General features: G+C 38.9%; 1 protein-coding gene across 3 annotated transcripts in view; it reads left to right on the top strand.

Annotated features, from left to right (window-relative positions):
• Positions 1–12,257, top strand: part of LOC150087056 (uncharacterized) — a 599,010-nt gene that overhangs the window by 529,178 nt on the left and 57,575 nt on the right. The gene's annotated exons all lie outside the window — the stretch shown is intronic.

Below are 12,257 nucleotides of genomic sequence, written 5' to 3'. Positions count from 1 at the left end.
CTTTGTGACTTGTTACAGACCAAGTTATATCTATCATAGGCTTCCATGTCACCCATTAATTTGTATGTATCCCATGCATTTTTCTTCTCTGCCACATGTCTCATTAGTTCATCTGACAACCATTTAGGCCTAAACCTTGAACAATATTTCTTAGTTGGTATGTAAAGCCTGGTAGCCTCCAAGATTAGTTCCTTGAATGCTTCCCATTTTGAGTTTGCTGTTGGTAACATCATCAGTTGGTCCCACTGTATAGAATTTAAATACTGTCTCAGACCATCATAGTCGCCTTTACGAAAACAAAAACCCTTCCCTTTACCTCTGATGGTAGTTACCTCCTTGAGTAAATCCCACTTCAACACACTGTGATCACTGCCACTTAGTGGTTCCTATATCTGCAAATTCTTAATGCATGAAGAATCACTACTGATAATAAAATCAAGAGTATTCCTCCCTCTAGTTGCCTCCCGAACATGCTGATGTAGAAAACAATCATCCAATAAATCCACAAAACCTTGCTAGTGTGCGAGTGACCAACCCACAAATTCCAGTCAATATCTGGGAAATTAAAATCCCCCATTATAAGACTCTCTGATTTACTGGCCCACTCTATTTCCCTGTTCAATATCTTATTATACTCATCAGAGTCATTAGGCCTATAGTACACTCCTACGTTCAATTTTGATTTCCCTATGCTTATGTCACACCAAACTGACTCGACATCGCCCTGTCCATCGATGTCGACTGGCTTCACTTCCTTGGACTTTGTGTTTCTTAACTAATAGAAAAAAAAAAATAATAATAATAAAAAAAATAATAAAAAAAAACCCGACACGGAGTCTGCTGACGAGGCTACTAGTGACGGTCTCGTGTTCAAAGCCGCTAAGTGGATTTTTCTTATTTATTGATTTGAAGTTATTGTTTTTCTAAAACTTTTGATTTAAATTTAGTAGAATAACATTATTTTGTGATTTTTTGATTAATTTGGTGTATTTATTCTTTACTCGGCCTTGTAAAAGTATCGGTAAGGGTTTCCACGTGTTCGTAACTACCGTTCGTAACTACCGCTACCGTTAGTAACTTTCCCGCCATTATGATACCGTACTAGATATACCGTAGGTTATATACTGTACTAGATAGCGTTAGTTGAACTTCGTTAGCAGTTAAATTGTACGTTTAAATAAACACATATAACGACTTTGATTACAAACGTAATATAATTAATAACATAACATAATTAATTAATAAATTAATAGAATCATGACTCAGACCAGAGCAGCAAAGCAAAAGGCTCAAGCTAATGGAAGTGCTGTGGCTCAGAGCAGAACTGAGGGGGGCAGTTGTCCTCTGACTCACAGCCTTATAAAATGCACTGTTTGCTTGATGTTTGCAGAGCAATCGGGTACGGGACATGATACTGCCAAGGGGGATGTCTTTGTGTGTGCGCGATGCAAGGAGTGTATCGATATCAGGCAACAACTCGGCGTTCTTGTGGGCCTATATGAGAGCTTGAAGGACAGGGTGGATGCCCTCAAAGAAACTAAATTGAGGGGCCCATCAAGCTCTCAGCTGCCCACATCAACGCCAGAGCTTGCACTTGGGCATCGCGTGACACAGAGACAACCCCTAAGGCAGAATGCGCTGGTCCCGAAGGAACTAGTAGTTGTTGGTGACTCTATTGTCAGGGAAACGGGGAACATGCTTTGTAAAAAAGATAGGTGGAACAGGACCAGGGTATGTCTGCCAGGGGCAAAGGTTGATGACGTTGTAGAGCGAATATCATCTTTTAAGGGCACAAAAGGTGATATAGTTTTACACGTTGGCACTAATATTATTAAGAGTAGGAGACCGGCAGAATTACTTAACAAGTACAGGTCACTGTTGAACAAAAGCCGAGAATTAGGGTTGAATTTGAAAGTGTCTGCAATTCTGCCCAGACACGATAGGAGGGAGTATATGATGAGAGCCTTGTCGATCAATTCGGCCCTGGAAAGATTGTGCAAGGCTCAAGGGGTAGAATTTTTTTCAGCCTGGACTGTACTTGTTAACAGGAGAGATTGCTTCTACAGGGATGGGATACACTTAAATAGAAAGGGTGCAAGAATATTTGCTGATGCTATCGAGGCAGTGTTAGGTGGGTCGGAAAACTGCTAGCTTGGGGGGAGACAAAGACCAATAGATTGACAGAAGCCACTGGCAGAGGTGAAAGAGATTCTTGCACTGCTTCTATTAGAATGAGCAGAAGCCTGAAAAACAAGATGCATGGTATTTCAGAGACTGCTGGGAGCCATTGCGTTACAAGTAAACACATGGGTTGTGTTAGGGTAGCTAAGAATAGAAACAGGTGCAGGTATACTTGCGTGTACACCAATGCTAGGAGTTTAGTAAATAAATTTGATGAATTTGAGGTATTGCTCAAAACATCGAAGGCAGATATTGTTGGGATATCAGAGACGTGGTGTCACACAGATATAAGGGATGCAGAACTGCAATTTGGGGAGTACAACGTCTACAGAAAGGATAGACAGGATAGGAAGGGGGGAGGGGTTATGCTATTAGTTAAGAAACACATAAAAACCAAGGAAGTGAAGCCAGTCGACATCGCTGGACAGTGCAGTGTGGAGTCAGTTTGGTGTGACATAAACATTGGGAGATCAAAATTGAGAGTAGGAGTGTGCTATAGGCCTAATGACTCTGATGAGTATAATAAGGAACTGTACAGGGAAATAGAGTGGGCCAGTAAATCAGAGTGTCTTATAATGGGAGATTTTAATTTCCCAGATATTGACTGGAATTTGGGGGCTGGTTACTCACACACTAGCAGGGCTTTTGTGGATTTATTGGATGATTGTTTTCTACATCAGCATGTTCGGGAGGCAACTAGAGGGAGTAATACTCTTGATTTGATTATCAGCAGTGATTCTTCATGCATTAAGAATCTGCAGATAAATGAACCACTAGGTGGCAGTGATCACAGTGTGCTGAAGTGGGATTTACTCAAAGAGGTAACTACCATTAGGGGTAAAGGGAAGGGTTATTGCTTCCGTAAAGGCGACTACAATGGACTGAGACAGTATTTAAATTCTATACAGTGGTACCAACTGATGATGTTACCAACAGCAAATTCAAAATGGGAAGCATTCAAAGAACTTATCTTGGAAGCTACTAGGCTTTACATACCAACTAAGAAATATTGTTCAAGGTTTAGGCCTAAGTGGATGTCCGATGAACTAATGAGGCATATGGCAGAGAAGAAAAATGCATGGGATACATACAAATTAACACATGACACAGAAGCCTATGATAGATACAAGTTGATATGCAACCAAGTTACAAAGGTGGTTAGGCAGGCGAAGGCAGATTACGAGAAATCCTTGGCAAGGGATGCAAAGAAAAACAGCAGAGAGTTCTTTACTTATGTAAACTCTAGAAGGAAGGGGATGAATCAGATTGGTCGACTTGATATTGATGGGTCAAGTGTTGATGATCCTGCTCAGGTAGCTAACAAACTAAATGAATATTTTGCATCGACATTCACACATGAGGAGTTATTCAGCGAGGGGAATGCCAGAGGTGTATTCAACTCTAGCAGTAAGCTACAGAATCTTGAAATAACTGGGAGTAAAGTGGAGGAGAAACTGTTGAAGATAAACACAAGAAAGGCACCAGGGGTGGATGGGATCTATCCAGTTATATTAAAGGAGGCAGCAAAGGAAGTAAGCCAACCCTTAGCCATAATTATGAGAGCTTCCTTGGACTCAGGGGAGGTACCCATAGACTGGAAATGTGCAAATGTGACCCCAATTCACAAAGGAGGATCAAAGGCTGACACAAGTAATTATAGACCTGTGAGCTTAACTTCTGTTCCAGGAAAATTAATGGAGGCACTGGTTAAAGAAGCACTGCAGGATCATTTAGACAAGACTTCAGTTATAGCTCAGACACAGCATGGTTTTGTTAAGGGGAAGTCTTGCCTGACCAACTTGATTGGATACTATGATGCAGTCACAAAAGAACTGGATGCAGGGAATAACTTTGATATTATATACTTGGATCTTAGAAAGGCTTTTGATACTGTTGCACATGGAAGACTGCTACACAAATTGGAGCAGTGTGACATTGGAGGCAAATTGCTGCTATGGATAAAGGGGTGGTTGAGGGGGAGAAGACAGAGAGTGGTAATCAATGGACACTGCTCATCGTGGACTGATGTTATTAGTGGAGTCCCTCAGGGCTCAGTGTTGGGTCCATTATTGTTTTCTGTATTTATAAATGATATTGATGATGGTATATCAAGCTTAATGTCCAAGTTTGCAGACGATACAAAGGTTGGCAGGGTTGTCAAGGACACTACTGACACTATGCTGCTGCAACAGGATCTGGAAAGGTTGAGCAGATGGGCTGAGAGGTGGCAAATGAAGTTTAACATTGACAAATGTAAAGTACTACACATGGGAAACAGCAACCCCAGAGCAACGTATCAACTCTGTGGTACTACACTGACAGTGGTAGAGAATGAAAGGGACTTGGGTGTGGTTGTGCAGGCAGATATGAAGTTCTCTGAGCAGTGCAGACGGGCTGCAAGAGTAGCTCATGGAGTATTGTCAATGATATACAGGAATTTTTCCAGCAGGGATAAGGAGGTGATTATTCCATTGTATAAGGCGATGGTCAGGCCACACCTAGAGTACTGTATACAGGTCTGGAGGCCTCATTTCAAGAAGGATGTAGAGCTGCTGGAACGAGTACAGAGAAGGGCAACAAGATTAGTGAATGGAACAAAGGGGTGCTCTTACGAAGAAAGGCTTAAGTTTTGCAAATTACAGTGTCTGGAGACTAAGCACCAGCGAGGTGATCTGATAGAGGTGTATAAAGCCTTGAATGGTTTAAGCATGCTCAATGCTGATGGGATTCTTCCTCTAGCTCAGAAAAATCACCTGAGAGGGCATAAATTCAAATTGAGGAAAGACAGATGTAGGACAGACATGCGGAAATTTGCCTTTAGCCAGCGGGTGGTTGGTTGGTGGAACAGACTTCCATCCCTTGTGGTGGAGGTTGATAGCCTAAATAAGTTTAAGGCTCAGCTGGACAGGTATTTTGAACGAACAGAGGGGTGAAGTGGAAGTGGGTTTTTTTTTTTTTTTTTTGGCTGATGCTGCATAAGCTTGCTTTCTTGCATCAAATGCCTCTACTAATGCTAATGCTAATGCTAATAGCATAACCCCTCCTCCCTTCCTATGCTGTCTATCCTTTCTGTAGACATTGTACTTCCCAAATTCCAGTTCTGCATTCCTTATATCTGTGTGACACCACGTCTCTGATATCCCAACAATATCTGCCTTTGATGTTTTGAGCAATACCTCAAATTCATCAAATTTATTTACCAAACTCCTAGCATTGGTGTACACGCAGGTATACATGCACCTGTTTCTATTCTTGGCTACCCTAACACAACCCATATGTTTACTTGTACCGCAATGCTCCCAGCAGTCTCTGAAATATCCTGCATCTTGTTTTTCAGGCTTCTGCTCATTTCAGTAGAAGCAGTGTAAGAATCACTTCCACCTCTGCCAGTGGCTACTGTTAATCTATTAGTCCTTGTATCCCCCCCAACTAGCAGTTTTCCAACCCACCTAACTCTGCCTCGACAGCATCAGCAAAAATTCTTGCACCCTTTCTATTTAAGTGTATCCCATCCCTGTAGAAGCAATCTCTCCTGTTAACAAGTACAGTCCATGCTGAAAAAAATTCTACCCCTTGAGCCTTGCACAATCCCTCCAGGGCCGAATTGATCGACAAGGCTCTCATCATATAGTCCCTCCTATCGTGTCTGGCAGAATTGCAGACACTTTCAAATTCAACCCTAATTCACGGCTTTTTTTCAACAGTGACCTGTACTTGCTAAGTAATTCCGCCGGTCTCCTACTCTTAATATCATTAGTGCCAACGTGTACAACTATATCACCTTTTGTGCCCTTAAAAGATGATATCCTCTCTACAACATTATCAACCTTTGCCCCTGGCAGACATACCCTGGTCCTATTCCACCTATCCTTTTTACAAAGCATGTTCCCCGTTTCCCTGACAATAGAGTCACCAACAACTACTAGTTCCTGTGGGACCAGCGCATTCTGCCTAGGGGGCTGCCTCTGTGTTGCCTGATGACCACGTGCAAGCTCTGGCATTGATGTGGGCGGCTGAGAGCTTGATGAGCCCCTCAATTTATTTCCTTCGAGCGCATCCACCCTGTCCTTCAAGCTCTCATAAAGGCCCATAACAACTCTGAGTTGTCGCCTGATTTCCTTGCACTCCTTACATCGTGCACGCACAAAGACATCCCCCTTGGCAGTATCATGTCCCGTACCCGACTGCTCCGCAATCATCAAGCAAACAGTGCATTTTAAAAGACTGTGATTCAGAGGGCAACTGCCCCCCTCAGTTCTCCCCTGAACCACAGCACTCCCATTAGCTTGAGCCTTTTGCTTTGCTGCTCTGGTCTGAGTCATGATTCCGGTTTAATTCAATAAAATTTCAAAACAAAATTAAATCCTTAAGTTATATCCCAAAACAGTTATAACGCTATATTTATTTTTTCGGTATCTAGTGTTTTCTACGAGTTCCCTTTATATAACTTCTGTATCACGTGTGCCACTATAGTTATGTATTAATTATTTATTACGATTAAGTCGTTATATATATATATATAGAGTTAAAAGTACAATTTAATTGACAATAAAGTTTATCAAGATTAATAGATTTACTGATTAATTGACAATATTATTATTATTATTATTATTATTAGCCATATTGTGCAAGGAAGCCTGAGGCTTATGCTGCACCAGCCAAAAAAAAATTTTTAGTTACCCTGTGTGTGTGTGTGTGTGTGTGTGTGTGTGTGTGTGTGTGTGTGTGTGTGTGTGTGTGAGAGAGAGAGAGAGAGAGAGAGAGAGAGAGAGAGAGAGAGAGAGAGAGAGAGAGAGAGAGAAGTAGAAGGAAATCACCAAGAAAGAGAAGAATGATGATATCCAGCTGAGGACCCTGGGTGTGCCAAGCCCATACTCACCAGATGTGAGTATGGGCTTGGCACACCCAGGGTCCTCAGCTGGATATCATCATTCTTCTCTTTCTTGGTGATTTCCTTCTACTTCTCTCTCTCTCTCTCACACACACACACACACAAACACACACACACACACACACACACACACACACACACACACACACACACACACACACACACACACACACACACACACACACACAGGGTAACTAAAAATTTTTTTTTGGCTGGTGCAGCATAAGCCTCAGGCTTCCTTGCACAATATGGCTAATAATAATAATAATAATAACAATATTGTCAATTAATCAGTAAATCTATTAATCTTGATAAACTTTATTGTCAATTAAATTGTACTTTTAACTCTATATATATATATATAACGACTTAATCGTAATAAATAATTAATACATAACTATAGTGGCACACGTGATACGGAAGTTATATAAAGGGAACTCGTAGAAAACACTAGATACCGAAAAAATAAATATAGCGTTATAACTGTTTTGGGATATAACTTAAGGATTTAATTTTGTTTTGAAATTTTATTGAATTAAACCGGAATCATGACTCAGACCAGAGCAGCAAAGCAAAAGGCTCAAGCTAATGGGAGTGCTGTGGTTCAGGGGAGAACTGAGGGGGGCAGTTGCACTACACTAAGCTTATGCTATCGTGTAAAAATGGCGGGAATTCATGAACGGTACTTCTACGGACTCGTAAGTATTGATTAGCTTCCAAATCTCGCTATCTCAATTTAGAATAAACTAAGGATCCTGACTAGGTCTATAATCTACTTATAGAAGATAATTTAATATAACAGTTGGTTAATAAATCGACTAAATTTGGTTAAAAAAAAAGACCTCTCGTTCAATTTGTAACACGTGGATTTGATACCGTTACCGATACTAAGTAATACCTACAAAATCTGTCTAAGTTAAACTTTAAACTAAGTATCGTAACTAGGAATATAAAACTACTCTAGAAATAAGTTAATATGACAATTTAAGCTAATAAATCAGAAAATAAATCAGGAAAAACTTCTCTGTTCCAAGAGCGTCAAAGAGCTTCGTCCGCACAGGCTACTCTTGTACCCAGCTTTATGGTAACTGAAAAAAGTTTCTAGTATCTCGGCTTGGCCTAAAACTTAGGAAATAACAAAAAGGTTGTCTATTTGAGTCTTTCCAGTTGTTGTTAATGCCAAGGGTGGGAAAAGCAACTCTGACTTCTTCCTGGAGGAGTGATCAAATGCTTGGGGGGGGGAGAGAAACAACTGGCAGGTGAGGGCCGTGCAGGCGCCTCACCACCACCGCCTCAACACTGTCTCTCTGAGTACCTCCTTGCCGGGACAACTCCAGCTTTGAAAATTGTTAAAAAATACTTCTCGTCACAAAATTTATAATTGATCTTTATAGAATTATTAACTAACTATTTAGCAACCTTTTTGTCACCAAAAGGAGAGTTAGTACAAAGAATTGAAGTCCAATAAAAAATTGGTTTTTTAATTTTAACACAAAAAGTAAATAATAGATTTCAATCGTAATAGTTTTCCCTTGATGATAAGCATTGAATAATGCATAGCTAGTGTGATTATTTTAATTTTTAGCTCCGTTAGTGACGGAAATAGGGGGAGGACATGAAAATTCTCACATTTTCCTGTCTGGCGCTGCCATTTTTAATTTTAAAATTATATTTTAAACATATTCGTTGAGCTCTTTCCAACGGTGTAGCCATAGGTTGTCGTCAACATTTTTATCCCACCACATTTTAACCCCCCCTCTATTTCTCAGACAAATTTTCATCAACAATGATCAATATGGCGCTACGTTGGCCCACTTGATGTGCAAATCCTGCAAAATTTCTAGTCAATAGGTTGAGTGGTTCCAGAGATACAATACTGTGACAGATGGACAGACAGGCAGACAACTGAGTGACATTTTAAGGGTCCTTCATTAGACTATGGCCCCTAAAAATAATAAGTAAAAATAAATAATATAAGTAAAAATAATTTTATAATCAAGTTTTGTAGGATATTCCAAATTTTTATTAAGTTTTCATCCGGCACTCTATGCCGACTTCTTTTCTTCTTCTTTGTGTGTCTCTTGCTCACGTTTCCGAAGCAGCCATGAATCGTCATATTTTGCTGGATCGAAGCGGGTCAGCAGTGGGCATACAATTTTAAGAAACAGTAGGGAAGAAACTATTTTTGTCATCAACGGAGCTCTAGTTGGGCTGACAATCAGATTCATTTGTGAAAATCCTCGTTTACATTCAATCGATGAAATTGGTATACTGAGAGCGTCCATCAAATTCTTCAATTCTTCCGAAACCATCTTTTCAATTAGGTACCCCCCAAAATCCCATAATTGCATTTAACTGTAACCTAATTGACAATTTTCTAGCTTCATTTTCACCAAATGCCAACAATTCATGCTTAGAAGGTTTAATTAATATACCTTGTTTTCCTTCTCTCGTCATCGGTATTGTCACTAGTTCTTAAATTTGAATTTTTTTGAAACTGTCCAAAATGTCAGTGTCATTCGGATATTGCGGTACTGTGACCGTGTAAACAGAGAAGGGGAAAATTTACGGAAAAATGTGGATAATGCACTTCCACGAAACAACAGATGATTATTTGTCGGGGTAAAAGAAAATCACTTTTCTAATTCCCAAACGGGACGCGCTTACAGTTGATTCACAAAAGTGTCCAACTGAGGAAAGTGAACTAAAACAGCATTTTAAATTTTGTTAATTATCAAAAAAAAGTCTCAATAAATGTTTTATTCAGTAAATGTAATTGTGTATTGTACTTAATAAAATTTTCGAATATTTTCAATTTTACTTTTACATGCAACAAGATATGGAAAATGTAACACACTAAAGAAATGTAACTTTGAATTTTTTTGAATATGGCCCCTGTATGGGAAAAGGTTGGACACCACTGCAGTAGAAGGTGGGCAGAGCCCATTGGGAATACCCCTTGCTCTGCTCACTCTTGACCAGCACGACTTCTCCATATGTGGGACACGTGGTTGGATAGTTTTTACCAGGTAACCACTAAGTTGTAGATTGGTAATCCCTTCAGCTCTCTTAATTCGTGCAGCAGCACTAATTGCCTAAATTGCATGAAGGCCAGAAATGCTAACAGTGCCTACTGAGTTCATTATCTCCTAATCCATTTGCTATATGAAAATTTTCCCGCTCAACGGAAACTATTTTAAATGTAACTTCCAAGGGGAATTCAAAATAATTCGCTATAAAACGACTTCATTAAACAGAGGTCTGACTGAGTAATATAGAACTATAAAATGGTTATAGTTTTATATAGAAAATATCTTAACAGTAAAAGACAGTAAAAAATGCAAATTTAGTTAAATAATTTTAAACTTATTTGAATAGTAGACAAACATGTGAAAAAAATGTATGGAATATTACAAATTTCAAAGTGCACTGCATCCAAATGTCACACGTCGCTGTTAATAAAGGTGCTGGTACACCGTACTGTTGCATACCGTCACAAAAAAAAGCACTGCTCCTGATAACACTATACAGATTGGCTCACCAGCAGGGGTGGAAATTGAAGAAAATGCTCACTGCTTGACTTCTTCCCCTGGGAAGAGGTCGAGAAGTGGATTATCTTCCCCCCCCCAAAAATATCTGATTACCATAAGCCATCATCCTGAGGGATACACTAAATCTAAATAATGCCCAGTTTCCTTCAATGAAATTGTAGAGAATATCAACCTTGCCTACATTTGGGATCTTCTTATCCGGTAAACCCAGTTACCTTTTGTTCTCAAGAAACTAACTTAACAGTATCTATTACTACATCACTTAAACGTCATGTCATCTATGGAAATGAGAGTGCTGACCGTGCAGCCAAATTCACCGTGGGACCATTTGACACCTCTTAAAATTCCTTTTCTGACTGCAAAGATCTTGTAATAAGTCAAAGTATAAATCACTAGCAAAATCGCCGACCGGGCTAGCCAGGTGGGTAAAGTGCCTGCCTCGCAACCCAAAGGTCGCGGGTTCAAATCCTGCCTCAGGCTTGGATCAGAGTACTGCAAAAACCTTGAGAGGTGCATTATGGCCACAGAAGCCGATGCGCCAACAACTACCAAAAAAAAAAAAAAAAAAAACAACAACTAGCAAAATGAAGAAGGCAACAGACTCGTTCAGATAAAACTGAATCTACAGTCTAGCTTCTGCTCAAATCAAAAAGAAGTCACACGCATGATTAAGAATGGGTCATACACACCTTACTCACTTTTATCTTCTTTCTGCCTCAGATCCACCATTCTATCTGAATTGTCATCCTCAACTCAGAATCCAACATATCATAATTGACTCTCCTCTCTATAATACAGTATAGCAAACAACGTTCTTATGAAGGCATGTAACCTAAATCACTCCTACTTTGAAATGAATTTTAGACAATATATCTGATATCAATGAAGTTTTCACTTTTCTAAAAAAGATACAATGCTGTGACAGAATTTGAATCCTAATTCCTACATAAGGCACATATCTATTATTTTCTACCATTGTTCTACCATAATAGCCATTAACTTCCATTGCACTGTAAAACCTTCAGTAATAATTGAGCAGCAGCAGCATTAACAATCATGCTACTGTCTCCTTGAAGGCCTATGAGTGTATTTATAGTTGTGTCTGACATGCAGTGCTTGGGTAGGATGTAGGGTTTATACAAAAACTGGTTTTCGAATTCCAGTATTTCCAAAAAAACGGTTAAACTGGTTTTCAAATTTTTACAAAAAAATAAAATGAAATAATAATATAATTAAAACAGTAAAAAAATATTTATACTTATTTTTAAATTTTTCAGTTTATTTAATATTTATGGAACTATAAAAATATAACAAAATAAAATATACTCCATACAAAACCAAATAAAAAAAAAAACTAAAATAACTAAAATCCGTACAAAATATAAATTATAAATTTTTATTTCATTTAGTATTTTTCTTCAGGAAATATGATTTCAAAAAAAACAAAATGTCCACTGAACAATTACTTAATCTTGTTCTTATTCTAGATAAAAAATTGCTTGAAATAGCAGGGCATCAAATAATAAATCTAAATTCTTTGTTCTTTTATTGGTTGCCTCAAATACTGAAAATTCAGTGCCTTCAGATTTGATATTATTTCTTCCGGTTCCTCAAGAAACCTATGAATTGATTTT

This window comes from Mastigoproctus giganteus, chromosome 4 (assembly GCF_048544385.1).
Source record: "Mastigoproctus giganteus isolate SK-2022 chromosome 4, ASM4854438v1, whole genome shotgun sequence".
Taxonomy (NCBI): domain Eukaryota; kingdom Metazoa; phylum Arthropoda; class Arachnida; order Uropygi; family Thelyphonidae; genus Mastigoproctus; species Mastigoproctus giganteus.
The sequence above is the reverse complement of the archived record's forward strand: the minus strand, read 5'-3'. Positions and strand labels throughout refer to the sequence as shown.